Source organism: Mesocricetus auratus, unplaced genomic scaffold, assembly GCF_017639785.1.
Source record: "Mesocricetus auratus isolate SY011 unplaced genomic scaffold, BCM_Maur_2.0 Super-Scaffold_4256, whole genome shotgun sequence".
Lineage (NCBI taxonomy): Eukaryota > Metazoa > Chordata > Mammalia > Rodentia > Cricetidae > Mesocricetus > Mesocricetus auratus.
In genome coordinates, this window is record NW_024429182.1 from 83,897,080 (window position 1) to 83,914,863 (window position 17,784).

A 17,784-nucleotide genomic window follows, 5' to 3' on the forward strand; every position below is an offset into this window, starting at 1 on the left:
TGCTTGTTGATTTTTTAAGACAGGGTTTCGCTCACTTGGAATTTTCAGATAAGGTTTCACTCACTGACTTGGAAATGACACATTAGTTTGGGCTGCCTGGCCACTGAGGCCCAAGCATCTGCCTGCCTTTACATTTTGGAGTTAGGATAACAAGCAAGCATGTGCTACCACTCCTGGCTTTCTTCTGTGCATTCTGGGGATTGAACTCAGGTCCTTACGTTCGCATGGCAAGCGCTTACTAACTGAGTCATGTCTTCAGCCCTGGGAATCAATACTTCATACATAATCAGTCACCTTGCAACAAGTGAATTCAATAAGACCATGACTGCCACGTTCAGCAGAAAAGGTGGGGCCTGCCAGGTCTAGACAGTAGCCTGAATTCTCAGGGGAGTCTCTGAAAACACAGATCCAGAGGCTCCAGAATCAGGATGGGTGGGTAAAGACAAAGTATTATGGGGTAGGTGGGTACCTACCAGACATCTCTAAACTGCACTAACATCCAAGGTCGTATGTTGAAATAATTCTAAAAAGTACCAGTATAGTGCCTGGTACACAGAAGGAGCTCTATAGTGGGTGATTTCTGCCACAGTGCCAAAGAGGACAACTTTGTGGAGTTGGTTCTCTTCATTCCCTTTGCCTGTGTGGCAAGTGCTTTTCCTGCTGGCCTACCTTCCAGGCTCTTCAGAGAGTTTTTAACACACAGCTGGGTACAGCATTTCCAGGCACACTGTCGTCAAGTCCCATGTGCCACTGGGCAGGCCACTCCATTCTCCTCTTTCTCTATAACATCGGAGGTTTGACAGGTTCTTCTCTGTGGTTTCCCCAGAACAGCCAGACCTGTGTGTATCAAAGGAGCAATGGTTAATAAAGTTCCACATCCTCCTTCATTTGCCCTGAGACATCAACCAGAAGCAGCCACCACCAGCTGACCCTATACAGTGAGAATGGATGAAAAGAGAGAGCAGGGAGGGGACGGGAAGGTAGGGAAAAAGTGGGAGGAGGGAGGAGAGATATATGGAGGGAATGAAAAGAACAAAATGAGGAATTTTAAAAAGTGAGGTCTGTAAACAGGGCTGTTTCCTGTCATTTTCAAGGGAACACAATACTCTAGTCATTGAGAACAAGTTGTCCCCAAGCTTCAGTGACTTAATAAAGACACTGTGTGTCAGGGACTTAGAACCTTTGCAATAGTCTCTCAAGACCAGGCTTATTTCCGTCTTCCAATTCTCATACATTAACTAGAAGCAACACAGGATGCCTCCATCCTCAGACCATTGATCTGTCCTCCACTTGACGTAGCTGCAAAGGAGGCTAGGAAGTAGAAGGGGAACATGTGGAAATTCGGGAAGGATTGCTTGCCTCTAACTACTCAGCAGAGCTCTTGTTCTCTGAGGACTGAGTTGAGAAAGGACTGGAAAATCCCAATGGGAGAAGATTGGAGATAGCCCATGTCAGGGATGATGGATGGAGTAGGGAACCTGGTCTGACTAAGTCAACCTTTGACTGTAAGATCTGACATCTGTGCCTAAAACTGTTCCTATGAATGTGAAAACTAGTTTCTCCTGGTCTGTGTATATACCAGCCTCTCACTGGGAAATGCCATTGCTGTTATGACATGACAGAGGGGTTAAGGTGACTAAGACTGTGTCACTGTCTGAAGTCAGTGGTAACCATTCAGAAGTCATATCGAGTGGTGCATAGAAGGATGAGCAAGATTGTGCCCTGATTGAGAAAGGATCCTAATAAAGTCATATCCAGGGACCACCCCCACCAAGGATAACCCCTGAAAGAGTCAAGGCTCTCCAAGTCAGTATCTTTGCCTCTCTTCGAGGCTGATTTAGTCAGTGAGCTTTCCTGTTCTTCTAGCATAGTGATCTTATCGCAGCAGATTAAAAATGAGAATGGGCTCATAAAACATACATGATGGTCTCTCATGGGCTCATAAAATCAGATAAGTGCTCTGCTCCAGAGAATCCTAGATCGAGTTTACACTCCTCTCTCTCTCCCCATAATGGAATTGTCAACAGCACATAATTGGAGTTAAAAAATTCTGTCGCTTGTAAAGTTCAACATAAAGCATTGATTGTCTGATCCCAGGGCTGCCCAGAGGAAAAGCAGATAATGCCACAGGTGGCTTAGTCTTTTTTGACCTCAGGTAGCTGTTCCATGTTTTCCACAAGGCTTGGAGCAAAGGTATCGAAAGAAATCATGTGAACTAGACTATCCATCTCTAGATGTTTCCCTCTGCCTTCCCAATGATACCTGACAGACTCTTCTGCACTTGAGTCCAGCTAGTAACCAGGCATAACATGGGCCTATGCCCAGCACTTATGAGTATTATGTTAGTCAGTTCTCTTACTGCTGTGACAAAATGCCTAGCAAGAGCAGCTGAAGGAAGGAAGAGTTTGTTTGGGCTCACAGTTTGAGGGGACAGCCCACCATGGTGAGGAAGGTATGGCAGCAGGAGCCTGAGACAACTGGTCATTTATCTGGAGTAAGGAAGCAAACAGAGATCAATACTGGTGCTCAGCTGGCTTAATAGCTGAATGGTGTCACTCACTTTCAGGGTGAGCCTCCCTGCTCATTTAAGCCTTTCCAGAAGCTCCTACATAGACGCACCCAGAGGAGGTGTCCCTGTGCAGATCCTAGTTCCAGTTCTACAGATGATGAAGATTAACCATTCCACATGTCTTTCTGAGAGTGAGCATGATGGGAAGGGAAAGGGGTGAGTTCAATGAGCATGATGGGAAGTGAGAGGAGTAAGTTCTCACCACATCAACCCTGCCTCGTGCTACAGTTCTCAGACAAGGGGACTGAAGGGGCTAGTTTTGAATAATGAGGCTCATTCTTGACAAGGTCTGATTCTGACCAAGTTTCTACCTTGAGTCCCAAGCTTGATGACTACCACTGTCCCTGTGATGCCTGAGTCCTTTAATACACACTTAGAAAATGAAGACCATCCACTAGGTTATCAATTGTGGAAATCCTCCCTGAGCTTAACCAAGACCAGCCTCAAGGACCTCCTTCCAGCCTATCAGACCCCTGGAAACTCACTTCCAAGGATACTGGCCTTCTCCTACTGTGTGGATAAATCTTCCATCCCCTACTTGCCTATAAAGTTCTGGCTGCTGTTAGTTTACAGAATCCTGAGTCCTTCCCATTGTAGCATGGACAGAGAGAGGAATTCTCTCCGTATGAACATCATCACTTTCATTGGACTGAATGTGTCTTAGCTAATGTTGATATCAACCTGGAGTTCTACGCTGCTAGAAGACACATTTTTCCTGGACACAGTATTGACACTTGTTCCCTCTTTACACAGCTGACTCTGAGGATGGCTGGCTCTCTTCTCACTAAGTCTGTTTCTTCCTAGACCTAAACTTAGGCAGGGCATCCTTTCAGTCTGCCCACTTGCCTATAACCACAACCTCCAGTCTGAGACTTAGTGCTACAGCATGGCACACAGACCACTGATTTATCCCCCGTTACACATTACTGTCAGTGCTTGCTTGTTCATGTGACCCCTGGCTAACCTCTAGAGAACAAGGACCACTTTTGACCAGAGTCTGGATCAAAGTATGTGATCAGTAAGTATGCACAGAAGCCACAATGAGCAAACATTTGTTTGTGCCTGCTTAGCCTATTTGTAAGCAGGCAAGGACTCTGCCGTATGTGTTCTCATACATAGCACAGGGTGGCTCACTGATTCTGTGACCTCCTGGGATGGGCTCTAAAACACAACTGAGACAGAATAAATGTCTGGTGGTTCTGTTTTGACTGGTGACAAGAGTTGCGAGCTGATTAATACATTTAAAGTGGGGATCAATTTGTCTTTTCACATCCTCTTAGCCTGATTGTAATGAGTAGATCTTTTAACATAATGAAAACTGCATATTTCACTCAAATTCACAGTTTTGCATTCCGGAGGAGATGACATGCTGCTTTTTATTTAACGTTAAAATGAGGTGTATGCTCTCATCTTGAGAGGCTAGGGAAGTTGAGGAGCCATTGGTCTGCTCCAAGGCCAGTAGTATGGCACTGTGTCCTTTGGATTGGGCTCTGAAAATTGAGACCCAGAATTACAGAATGGCAGAGGACCTTTTCAGCCAACTTGCCTTTCTATGTCTTGCCTAGACCATGGCTGGCCTAAAGTCAGCCCAGACAAGGGGCTTTCTTGCTTTGACGGCTTTGACGGGATATTCCACAGCAAGCTCACCACTGTCTTTTTAAATATTTAGTACCCAAGTACTAAATTAATCATTTTATTGGTCCAGAGTCAATCTCTGTCCTGTTTTGATTTATGTAGATATACCTTTGCATTTTCTCCTTCTGTTTCTCCCCCAACTTTCATCCTTTTTAAACTTTTGTTTAATTTTCCCTGAAAATGTTCACTATCACAGCAACAACCCACAGTTCTGCAGGACATTAGAGCTGTCTTGGTGTCATCATACCCAAGGACAGACTCAAATGAGTGGAGTCCTGCCAGTTCTCTGGTGCCACTGCTTTCTTCCCTTGGAAGGGCCTGATCCCATGGAGATAGTGTCCTGTCCAGTCTGCACACCTTTCTGCCTCCAGAACTTGCTTGGCACACTTGGGACCTCAGTGCATACTGAGTTAATTGATGTATGTGTGAATAGGTGCAGGGATTTTATCAAATGTCTGCACTGCTGCCCATGGCTGGTCCTACCTAAGCATCTCTCCCTGAAGCAGGATACAGGAATGAAGGTAAACATGGAGAAAGAGACTTTCACTGTCATCCTGGTGTGTCAGAGAAGCTCTGGAGGTGTGAGGAGGCTGTGCTCTTGCTGTGGGGACCAGAAAAGTGGAAGAAACCAGAGAACAAAGGAAAGAAAAACTTCACAGAGAAGGGGAGCAGAGGGAGGGAGGGCTTACCTGCATTGGTACACAACAGTCCCACCGGCCCAGCCACACCTCTGTACAGGATCCCCAGGAGGTGACCTGGCCATTTTACCCAGATACTCCTTTAGTGCTCCAGCCCAGATGCAAACGAGTTTTCTTCCTGCGAAACAAGTCTGTGCAACCCGATCAAGGTATAGAGGAAGATATCTGATTTTGCAGAGATGCTTAGTGGGGTGCGGCAGGGGCTCCCCAAGGCAAAAGAGAGAGGAGTGGAAGGGTTAGGAACAACTACCAGTCTCTAGCTGCATCTTAATGCACCACCCATTCTCCCAGGCTTTGTTTGTGTGGTCACCACAGAACATTCTGTGCCCTTGCTCATTCACCCCCAGCAACAAAAGAAACAGTGACTGAGGATAAGCCAGATGTAGCAGAGTAGTGGGAACCCAAACCAAGAAGAATTCACTCTCCATAAATTATGCTTTAATAGATGTCAATTATTAATTCCTAAATAAATATTTGTTAATATTCAAAAGAGTTTGCCTACTAAGAAAAACTCAGGCTACACAGAATAATTAGTGCTTCTCACTGTGTGTGATGGCTGCGGCCCATGATTTTTTTTCCCCTCCTCTTCAGAATCTTTATTTTTTTTCCTGAAGTGTGAATGCCTGAGTGTGTGGGGTTTCCTGGGGAGTGTTGGCTTGCTCTCCACAGGGTAGTTTGGGCTTAAGGTGTTTGCACAGAAAGCAGCTGGCTGCTCTCGTGGAAGTGTCTATGCTGGTCCCTGGGTCTCTTTCTTTTTTGTACTGTAAGTTTGTGAAGAACTGAAGCATGTCTAGAGAGGAAATTGTAGACCTAGTGAAAACAAAAAGCCTAAGAAAAGTACTGTCTGGTTTATGAAAGACCCAATATAACGTATTAGTTTTGTGTTCCCTGGTGAGCTGAGATAGGCAGGCATGGAAGGGCATCATCAAAAGAGAATGCCTGAGTCTCTGGCGGTGAACAGACTGGTGCTGAGGGTGATATGAAATATTCCTGGCCCAGGGGAGAGTGAAATCAGCTCACAAGAGAGTTCAACCAAATGCCAGGAGGACTTGGAGAAGCTGGAAACCACATTAAGTCAGGTACAGGAAGATGAAGAGATGTATGCAGGAAATAGAATTTAACATAGATTGGTGGAAAGGTAGGGTTTTAGCAGGCAAAGATGGCTTGAAATTTCTGTTTTAATGGGCATTCATTCATTTGTATATCATATAAGATATATTTATTTAAAGCATCTAGTAGGTACTCGGCATAGTCTGGATGCTGTTGATACCAAAACCCTATAAGCTAAATCACCACTACCAACAACAACAACATCATCAACAATAAAATGCCTCTATAATCTCCCTTCTACTGAGCCTGCATTAGGTCCAACCAGAAATCAATTGGTTATCTCTACAATAGTTGTGCCATTATGGCATCAGTAAGCACCTTTCCCTGGGAAATCAGTATTGTAGCATGCAAGGTCTAAAGCTGGGGAAGACCATCGCTGCCTTTTCTTCCCCAATGTCTCTCTTTGTGCCTTACAGACTGCCTGCTTAATACAGCTGGATACCATGCACTGTGTGCCTGCAGATGCATCGAAGAGCTTCAGGAAGTTTGCATGCAGATCCTGAAGGAGGAGAGTTGACTACTCTCTATTGCTCCCAGGGTTCTCTTACTACCATTCCATGCAGTAAAGTCAGTAGCTCTCACAAGTATCTTTGCACAATACTATGAGCATGATGACAGCCATTGCTCAGTAGTGGTTGTTGCATGGGTTAGTTAAAGAGGAAAGCAGACAAGCAGACTCACCCAGCCCCTTCCAAGGGCACATGGTCCGGTTCCTCTTCTTGACATTGCCTCCCACATTCAAACTGCTATGGGAAAAACCGAGAGTAGGGAAAGCTTAGTCAGCAGTCTGAGAAAAACCAAGGCTGAGTTTTGACTTGACTGTGTCCCAGGCTTCCATAATTTCCTATATTTATTTTTGGGTTATAACTCCATGATAGCCTTCATGTTTACTTTCCTTTTGGAAGATATTTTTACCAGATATGTATGTCACGTGTCATTGGGAAAGGACCATGGTGACACATGAGACCAGTGTAATGATGGCAAGGACATCAAATCTATATTGTGAGGGCAAAGAGCGAAGGTCATTCCACCTCCAGAAAGGATCCTGAAGATCTGTTTCCATGGGTTTTAACAAAGGTGACAGCTCATGCTTTTCAAGACCAATGCTTTTCAACCTGTCTTCAGGCAGGAAGTAGGAAGCAAGAGGCCTGGAGAGTCTGCTGTCCTTCCTGCCTAGGCCCAGAGAACCTAGACATTCCTGAGATGTTGGTGTCTCTGAGCACCCATCTTCCAGATAGAAACATCAACAGTAGCTCATGCCTTTTGGGCTTCCCAGTCATCTTAATGACAGGAATCACAAAGCTCACAAAGATTGTCTATGTTCTTTGAAAAATCTGGGGGAAATAATTTTAGGTTAGGGAAAATACTGTAATTTAATATATTAATATACTTCTCTTTGCATTATTGTCATCATAATTTTAGTCTATTTGCATATGTCTGTACATGTTTATTGATCTATTCATCTGTACCCCTATCTAAATGCTTGAAGGCAGCCCAGGAAGGTCATAGCATGACTTTGGAACCAGAGAGAAAGTCATGTGGGACTCATGATACTCTCTGGTTTCAGGCTCCTTCAGGAATAGCTTGGTGATGGTTGAAGCATTGATTCAACCAAACCTCAGGGGGAAAAAGAGGCCACTGCCTGCATTTGAACTCAAACACAAGGGCACTGCTTGTCCCTCATTTCTTGTTGTAGCTATAAGTAAGGTGAGTATAGAAGGTCCTTAGCCTTCCTCTGGAGTCACTGGAAATTGAAACAGACAGCATGGAGCTGACCACCTTGAGGTGAAGTGATGGGTTGGGGGTGGAGGTGTCTCTGGTAAGGAGAGCATTTATTCTCAAATTTCCCAAGAGGACCCGGGCAATATCATCTGAACCTTAGTCAAGGCTAGCCCTCCAGTCTGCCTTAATTCCTGTTAATTTCCTCCTTTACTCTTCCTCCTTCAAATAGACAGAACCTGGAGACTAATTTTGGGGCTTGAGTCTGAGGAATCAAGATCTTATTTCTTCAACGTGCCTCTGTTGGGCTGGCTTCAAGGAAATATCAAATGATAAGTAGCAGTTTGCTGACTGGAAGAATTTGGAATGGATGAGCTATTTAAAGCTCTGTGAAGCACAACCAGGTTGGCAGAAAGATATTACATCAACAGAGTAGAGAAAAGATTATTTTCTGCACAATAATTATTATTTAAAACAAGAGGGCCGGAGGGACAGCTCAGCAATTCAGAACACTCTTGGCTCTTTCAGAGGGTCCCAGTTCAGTTCCCAAGACACATATCTGGGCAAGTTACAGCTGTCCTCTATCCACTCCAAGGGGAGCTGACGCCATTTTCTGGCTTCTTTGAGCATCCACATATGCATGGCACCCCCACACACACATACACATGGAACACACACACACACACGCATGGCACATGAGCACACACACACACACACAGCGTACACACATACAGTACACATACATAAATACAAATAAAACAAATCTTTAAAAAACCTAGAAGTTGCCTGCCCAATCTGTCTTATTTATGCATTTACATCCAAACCAGAGAGGGAAATGTACAAAGAGAAGAGAAGAAAGCAGAGGCTTGCAGACAGATGCAGGCAGCCAGGGTTCTACATTTGTGCTGCCACAGATTTGCTCCGTGACTCATCTGAAAGCATCCAATCGCTCCCAAGGCACACATACTAGGTGCTCCATTAGTAATGCCCATGAAAGGGAAGGAAGCCGGTGTGGGGTTCACAGCAATATGACAAACCAGTGCAATCCAGCCATAGAGCTTATGAACACTTTAACAAAGGGAAACTAGGAACATGAGCCCATATGTAGACAGCATTTGTAATGCCATAAAAATAGCCTAACAAGATTATATTGAAATATCCCACTATTTAACTTAATAATTTAAATGTTTGCCTAATGAGGTGGACTTGATTGGATTAGGGCATTCACAATTAATTTTGATAGATCGTTTTCTACGTTGGAGGTGCATTCTTCTGAACCAGGAGGTGGAACGGAAGTGCAAAATGTTTATGTTCAAACGAGCATGTGATTTTGCAGAAAACATTAATCCCAGATCATGCACACTAAGTCAATTTCGGAAATGGCTGCTAGAGATATTATTAGAAATTGCTCTTCAAATATAAAAAGCTTGTAATAGAGTTCTGTCCATTTTTCCTTCGGCTGATGGAAGTTGTTTTATAAATATGTCTGTGATGGGATGTTTCTTCATCCCAGCCTTTAGTACTAATTGCAACTTCTAAGCAGTGTAAGTAGCGGCTGTCAGGAACACGCTAAACCCAGTTACAAGCACATCTACCCGACCAGCTTCACTTTTGGGGATGAATTCTGTATTCAGCTATCTCTAACTACACTTCTATGGTTTTCCCCCAGGAAAAGCACTTGACTTAGACACTGTGAGACCCACTCTACTGCTTTTTATGTGAAAGGAAAGACTTCATTACACGTCAGGACACTGCCCCCAACACCTACCTTTTTCTCCTGGTTCTCAACCAGGAGAAACTGCATGTTCTGGTGGAGTCATGAGGAGGCCAAGACAAACGGCCTCTGCAATGGCAGGTTAGAATGTGACCATGAAATACACCCCAGAGTCCAGGGCCAGCAGGCTCCCTAGCACTATTGCTGTCAGGTAAGAATTACATCTATGTTTTCTACCAAAGTTTTGGAGTGCAGAGTGTCTGTCTATCTGTTTCTCATTACTCTAATGAAATACTTGAACAAAGCAACTTAAGTAATAAATGTTTTATTTTGGCTCATGACCTGATTTGGTACAGTATGTCATGGCTAGAAAAGTGTGGCAGAGCTTATGGCAATTGATGGCAGTGGCAGTTAGACCCTGGGGATGCTTGCTCGCATTCCCGAAAACAAGAAGGGGACAGAACTCCACAGGAAGTGGGACCAGGCTATCATCCTCGAGGCCAACTTTCCCTAGGACAGCCCAGCTAGACTGCATTTTCCAAAGGTTATACAAACTACTAACGGCTGCCATCATCTGGGGACCAGGTGTTCAAAACCAGAGTCCAGTGAGGATATTTCTTGTTCAACACATGATAGTGTCCATGGGCAAGGGGCTTCTGTAGATTTATTGGTTTCAGTATTCTCCTCCCGGGGGAAAAATGAGATTAGATTAGCTGTCCTTTAAAGCAGTGAGGGCAAGAAGTCCTGGAAGTGGAAATATTTGGGTAGAGAGCAGGCTGCCAAAGAAGCTCTGGATTACAGATTTTACTTTCCTCCCCACTAGTCTCCATCTCCAGAGGACAGCAGGTGCCACTGGAGGTTTCCCTCAACAGAGCTCTGGCACTTGACACATTGGTACCCAGGGCTCCCTGGTCTTGGGCAGGTGGGGTCTGCTCTGCAGTCACAAAGCCATTGTCATAGCTATAGTGCCAGAATCTGCCCTTTTCTCCCTCCTCCTTTTCTTCTTCCTCCTCCTTTCTTACTCTCCTCCTCCCCTTCTACCTCCTCCTCTCTTTTCTCTCTCTTCCTTTCTACATCCTTTCTCTTCTTCCTCTTTTCCTCCTTCCCCCTTTCCCTTTCTTCCTTCTACTTCCTCCTAGTTCTCTTCCTCCTCCTCTTCCTACTCCTCTTTCTCCTCCTCCTCTCTTCCCTCTTCCTCCTCTTTCCCTGAGGTCTAGGCTTTGGAATCAGACCTCATTAAACTCATCCTTTGTGAGGTTTCAGAGACCTTCATAAATTCTAGTGCCTCTGCATGACATTTAAGGACGTTGGTAATGTACCTTCTGCTTGCCCTTGTAAGTTTCCCTCCCTTTGTTATCAAGTGTGTCCTTTAACCATCACACATCACTGCTCTTTCCCCAAAATCTGGATGCTTTCCCCAACCCCAGACCCTTTTTATGTACTGTCTGCTGCCTTGTTCCAGGATCTGTTTTCAACTCCATAAGATCTCCTATTCAAGACCTCAGTCAGATACTCTCCTCCCTCCCTGATGGCTGTGGCCTACATGACGTCTACAACTCGACTCATGCAGGTCCTCTGGACTTGTATTGTGCCCTTGACACAGATAATCCTCTGTTATGCATGTCACAAGCTCCTTCAAAACAAAGCTATGTCTCCTCATCTTTGTGTTCCCAGGACCCTCAGAAATTAGGCTGCCCATCAAGCTCTGAAAATTCTTCCAATAACCCTAGAGGAGTACACACCACAATTGATTCACTTTTTACATGAAAAAGCTAAGTTTCAAAGACACAGTGCACCTCTCCCAGAGTAACACAGCTTGCGGCTGTAGGGAAGGGATCTGAGCTTGGAAAACCTCAGTGCCAAATTTTCTTTGTTCTTCTGAGTGACTAACAAGGCAGGAAAATCCTCTCTTTATTAAAGTGTATTGTGTATGTATATGATGTATGTGCATGTATGTCTGTATATACATTGACGTGTTTGTGGGTTCATGCAGGCTGTGGCACATGTTGAGGTCAGAGGGCAACCTCAGGTGCTGGCATTCAGCTTCTACTTCATTTGGGAAAGACTTCCTTTGTTGTTTATAGCTGGCTATGCCATATTAGCTGACCCTAGAGCTACTGAGGATCCACCTTGTCTCTGCATTTGGGGCTTTTAAACTTCCTTAAATGAGTGTCTCACTTATAATGTATAAATAGCATGAAGAAAAATTCCATGTCTGACACCTACAATGCAGGTTCATGCTAAGAGGTATTAGGAATATAGATTTGCATTTTTCTGCATGCCTTTATTTGAGGCCTTGAGGTGAATTCTGGGGATTAGAACTAGGGCCTACATGCTTTTGTGGTAAGTATATTACCCACTGAGTCATCTCTGCAGACTGCAACGGTCTCTGAGAAGTGCATTCTCTCAGGAACTGACTAGAGCCCTGAGCTTGATTCTGGTCTGAGGCCTTTGTAAGCTGCTGTCTGGACCTTCTCCCTAACCTGTCCAGGGAACTCATCATAGTAAGCAACATAATGCTGAAGAAATCATGTGGCTCTCAGAGCCCTTTTGAAACCCCTTATCATGGAGGTGATGAGCAAATGACAAGGGGCATCTCTACTCCCAAGGGATTCCAGTCATGCGAACTCTGCTAATTAAGGCTGGAACGATGTCATCTCCTGAAATAGCATTTTAATGACGGATGGCTCCAGTATAAATTGTTATCTCCTGATCCCTCGTTAGGGAGCTTAATTAGATCCATCATAAAACATATTGATCAATGACACTGAGTAGACCCACAGGACATTCACTGTCCGCTGGGACATTCCTGTCTCCTCTGTGTCAGAACTAGGTGGGATGGGTCCCTGTAGAGACCCAGGACATCATTCTCCTGGCCCTTTCTCCCTCTCTTCCGTCGTTCATGTCAACCATGGACCAAGCACTGTACGGACTACTCATGCCTTAGCAGTCCTTCTCTTTACCAGTAGTTACTATTTCCTTATTCTGCAAACAGTAAAATGGACCATGGAAGCCCAGCTGTCACTCCCTTGGTGCAGACCCAGCCAATAGAGCTGTCGGTCACATGATAGCTTGGGGAGTGACAAACAGAAGAAAGGGACAGGCTTGACTGGGTTATTCTACTAATCTATGCACAGTGCCACATGGCGCCGTATAAACCCACCAGTAAACTCCAGATCTCTACAGTTGAGGCAGAATTGCAGGAATACTACCTCAAGTTAGCACTGGAGTTGGTACTGCAGCACAGTTTCGAGGTGCTCCAGTCTAGACAGACGTGTGTCCAAACCCCAGTCATTCTATGTGATCCATATAATTTTAAATCAATTACATAGACTTTCTGAAATCGCATGGCATCTATAACATGGGTGGTAACAACTGGGCCTTTCTTTTTGAGTTATTGTTAAGGTTTCAGTGAAATGCATATTGTAGAAGGTAATGATTCACATGACATTTATTGGTCACCTTCTGTATATCTGGGTGTTGCCAGAAGGTTTCAGTGACTCTCCATGGATAAATCTTATTTAAACTTTTGATCATTATTATAACAATTATTAAAATAACGCATTGGCATTAAGTAGTGGTGAAGGTGAGGAGGTGGATTAAGAGGAAATGACAAGGAAGAGTTACTACAACCACAGTCCTGCTCTCACCTCAGAGAAAAGATCGCATGTTCCCATGGTGGCCCAGGAAAATGTCCCCAGCATTCCAGAGCTGAGATGAGACAGTGTTGATTCAGTGGTCTGGACTCTACCGGCACGTGAGCATCTGTGGTAAGTGTATGTACCTCTCTCTGTGTGGAAGCCACTTTGCAAGAGAGGGTGACTCCTCACCTGTGTGCACTTGAGGGCTTTTCTCTTACAGCAAATGTAGCTTAAAAGCTGGCGACAGGGGCTCCTCCTGAACGCCGATCACATCACATCATTTTTCTTTCAGAGAAAAATGCTGGAAATTAACCTGCAAGTGGTGAATCTCTCTTTTACTTCCTCTCTCTGCCTTCTCTTCCTCCGTGTGTGTCTCTGTCTCTGCCTCTGAGGTTCTATTTATAGCTTAAGGCTTTCATGTTTTCACACTTAGCATATAAACGTCCTGTCTTACATGAGAGAGCATGCACAGAGTGACTCTGTAATTAGATCAACACTCCGTCCCAGCGGCACACGCTCCGGCTGGACATTGTTCCCTACTGTACTCCTACCCACAGACTCGAGCCAAGTTTCAGTGTCCTGCCCCAACCCCTTCTTCCCTTTTGTCAACCCCTAATGACAGTCCTCCAATATTACTGAACCCTACTCCCTATCTGGTCCTCTTCTTCTGCCCTGGAGGGGACATCAGTGTTCTTAGCAGTCCCTCGCTCAGAACAGCCCAGGCCCCAGCTCTGGTTTCTCTGCAGAGTAGGAACCAGCCCTGTTTGGCAAGGCTATCTGAATGACAGCACACAGTGACAAACCCGCCCCACACAAACAAGCACCCCCTGCCCCCAGGGAGACTGAAGAGCTATGTCCCCACTCCCTAAGTAAGAAGACACAATTGTAACGATTTAAATTAAATGAAAAATACGGGAGCTAGGAAATCGGGCTGCATTTCCACGCATTCGCCGTGCGTGTTAGCGAATATTGTTGAGAACAATTAGGGCTGTGTGAGTGAGGGGTTTTTTCTCACTTGCTTGTCAGGTCAGAAGACAATCTGTTTATTTTCCTGATACAATTTTATTCAATAAACTGAAAGGATGGGAGCCAGGAAAGAGGGTATGAGCAGGATGTGTGCCATCAATTTGTCAAATAAATAATCGTGCTTGGAAACAACAGATTTTATTAATTAGACAGGATGGTGTATTATTACCATTAAAGTGTTATATTGCATTAATTTTTATATTTTACTCGGCTACTAATTACTGTAAAAGATTTCGGGAATGAAGCAAAATAAAATCATGCAGCATTATACATAATGTAAAGATAGCGTGAATTAATTTGCCCACTGAGTGAGACACGAAGAGGCACTGGGACTGTCTGTGTGCTTCCTTGGATGGCCTGCCCCCGCGGGGGGGCCGGGGGAGCTGGCAGCAGTAGCACCCCTGTGGCTGCTGAAATGTGGGGGTGGAGGAGGCCCTGAAGTCCTGGGTTCAAGGCCAGGCACCAGACTATTGATGGCACACTTTAATAATTTTTCACCCGGAGACCTAGGCATTCGGTCTCCATTTGCCTTAGGGCAACTGCCAGAGCTTGCCAGCCGCGGGGGTGGGGGTGTGGGCTCAGTGTCAGAGGGTGGAAGAGAGACTTGCAGGGTTTGTGCAGGTGGTAAATAGAGGCATATTCAGAAGTCGATACCTGGCCTGGGTAAAGCTAATGCCCAGGTCTTAGTAGGTCCCGAGGGAATGGCAAAAGAATCTCGCAGCTTCTCGGCCCACCTGAGACACAGGGCATGGCAATGGCGCAAAGCTGGCGGCTGCTAGGGCCACTGCTGCAGCGCAGATCTTTGAGGTAAGTGCAGACCAGAGGGCTAGTTAGAACAGGTGTCTATCAGGAAACCCCACCAGGCACTGGTGCCACTGGAAAAAAGCACAGCTCATTTCTGCGCAACCAGGCATGAGCTATATGGATACAGCCAAATCCCATAACCACTGAGCAGCAGCTTATTCTTTAGTTTAGAAAATAAAAACTAAATTTCAGCTCCCACTCCCCTCCCCGCCATCTCCAAATAACAACAAAAACAGGTTGTCTGACCAGGCCAGGGAATCCACGCCTGGCACAAAGTCTGACGGAGGTAGCAGGCTGGGTTGGGCCCTCCTTGAGAACTCCCCAAGACTACAAAGCTGCAGGGATTCCAGGAGCCCAAGGAGACCCCGCCCATCAAGGTCCTCGCTGACCTGGGCAGTGCGGCCCACGCCCCACCCCACCCCACCCCGGGGGTTGGGGGCAGCACTCCCTGGTGCTGCCCAAGCCCAGCCACGTTTTTCTGCAGGCTAGGTCTCCACAGCCGGGGCACCAGAGAACCCACATTTCTCACGACCTACTGCCACCTACTGCTGGCAGCTGGGAACTGCAAGCCTCCTAGAAGCGGCCTTGGGGGACCAAGGGGTGCGCTTTGTGTATTGACTTGAAATCTCAGTTTCCAGAGTGTTACTGTGTTGCGTTGTGTGGAAACAATTCAACCAGACCTCTTGAACTCCTGGTGCTCTGGCTTATTTGGGTGACTCTTCCCCTGGGATTAAAGGACCTTTTGGTGGCTTTTCAGAATGGGTCAGAAAAAAAGGTTTGCAGTGAATGTTGCTATTTCTAATTTTCTGAGTGTTAGACCTTCAGCTGTGCTGGAAGTCTGATCTCCCTGAGCAGGGCATGTCTTCAGCCTTTTTCTCCCATCTTGCCCTAATGTCATTCCCTCTTATGTTATTTGGGGCCTAGTCCTGTCTGCACCAGCTGGCCAGGAGTTATTTAACCCCTTTATTCCTAATATTCTTAATCTTTAATTCCACAACAGACATGCTTTCCATACAGGATTGTCACAGAATTAAATGAATGACTTTATATAAAGGACCTGAAGCAACCCTGAACTCAGTGGTGCATTGTAAGTGCATGGTAAGAAGACTTAAAAAGCCTCAGATTATCTGCATACTGTCACAATGTTTCCAAGTATTCCCCCAGTACTAGAATAATTTCTGAATCAGTTTTGAAACCACAGATACTAGCATAGGAGGAAGCAGTACCATTTATTCATCCATCCACCCATCCACCCATCCATCCATCCATCCATCCATCCATCCATCCATCCAATAAATGTGCTGCCCACTATGCTCTTGGGTTACAAGAGAGTAACTGAATACACAGGACTTTCACTCACAGAACTTACAGATTTGGGGGAACACAGAAAAAATAAGTCAGGCATGGTGACACATACCTATCATCTCAGCACTTGGCAGACAGAAGCAGGAAGATTGCGATGAGTTGGAGACCAGCCTGATCTAAAGAAGGAATTCAAGGCCACATAGGGAATGCAAGGGCTATGTAGCAAGTTTCTGTCTCAAAACTAAAGCAAACACATAGATGTGCAAATAAAGAGAGTGTGAAAGGAGTGCGCATGCGTAGTGTGGGAGAGCTGCTGCAGGTGGGGGCAGCAGAGAGCTCCGGGGAAGGGTGGTCTGGGTAGCAGATGGTTGAATGCAAACTTGAAAGATGAAAGAAGGCAAATGGTGGTTGCCTGAGTTACATGGAGGAGACTGGGTGTGAAGGGTAGCAGCAATGATCTTGATCTTGAGGGTGCGTATCAGAGGGTGCTGTGAGTGTACGCACGTACATGTCAAAGCTCATTGGTCTGCATCCTCAAAAGGGGTGGACCAGATTCATGCAAAGTACAGTTCAATAAAGTTATCCATAAAATTAAAAGATGAAGAAAAAACACATTGGACTAGGCAGTGGTGTACTCTATTAATGCTAGCACTCTGGACACTGAGACAGGAGAATCTGGAGTTCATGGCCAAGCTGTGCTTCTCAGCAAAACCTTGTCTCAAAGACCAGCAGTTCCTGGAGGAGGGAGAGACATTTTCTTCAGTGGTATAATCACTGTGAATGGTCCATGCTCCTGTAAAACAGCTGCCCACCCATGCTCCTGTAAGAAAACCTAATTAAACTCATTAGTGGCACACACACACACACACACACACACACACACATGTACATGCACACACACACACACACACACAAATGCGTGGAGTGGTCACAGTACTCAGAGAGCCATCAGAGAAGGCTGTGGTAAGAATGGCTGTGAAGGTATCTGATGCCCGTGGACAATGGACAGTGTGTGTATGTTTCCTGGGTGTACTGAGGGTCCCATTCATTTCCAACACCAGCAATCAGCCGAAGCAGAGATGTCAGGACTTTGAATGGTAGGTGGTGAGTGGAGGGAAGGAGGAATGGGAAATTGGGGACCTCAAGGATTCCCCTCAACCCCCTGCCACTAATCAGTTCTGTTTTCCTGTCTTAGTGATTATTTTTCTCTGTCTCATAGAACACCTCACAGTCTGTAGTTACATATTTAAGTTCTGCATGTGTTTCTGCAGTGTGCAACTTTTTGAGGGCTGCATGTTCTTTGAGAACCAGGACATTCTGCTCCTTAACCACTGTGCCCCAGGATGTGGCACATAGGAGACACTCCATAGTAACTGCATGAATGAATGTTGAAAGAAGGAATGAAAGAGTGAATGTTATGATCCACCTTTCTTAAACCAGCACCCATTTTCTTCCATTACTAGCAGTGAGATCATCTTAGCTTTCTTCTCTTGGGCCTCTCCAACATCCTCATCCTAAGCTTAAGGACCCTCTAATGGTTCTTTTGGTTTTGATGTCCCCATA

At 45.4% G+C, this 17,784-nt stretch overlaps 1 long non-coding RNA gene across 4 annotated transcripts in view; it reads right to left on the bottom strand.

Moving 5' to 3' along the window:
- Positions 1-5,129, bottom strand: part of LOC121143669 — a 35,662-nt gene extending 30,533 nt beyond the window's left edge. For all 4 annotated transcript variants that reach the window (XR_005880974.1, XR_005880976.1, XR_005880975.1 and 1 more), the window contains exon 1: positions 4,894-5,129. This is a non-coding gene — a long non-coding RNA (uncharacterized LOC121143669). The remainder of the gene's footprint in view (positions 1-4,893) is intronic.
- Positions 5,130-17,784: the final 12,655 nt, after the last annotated feature.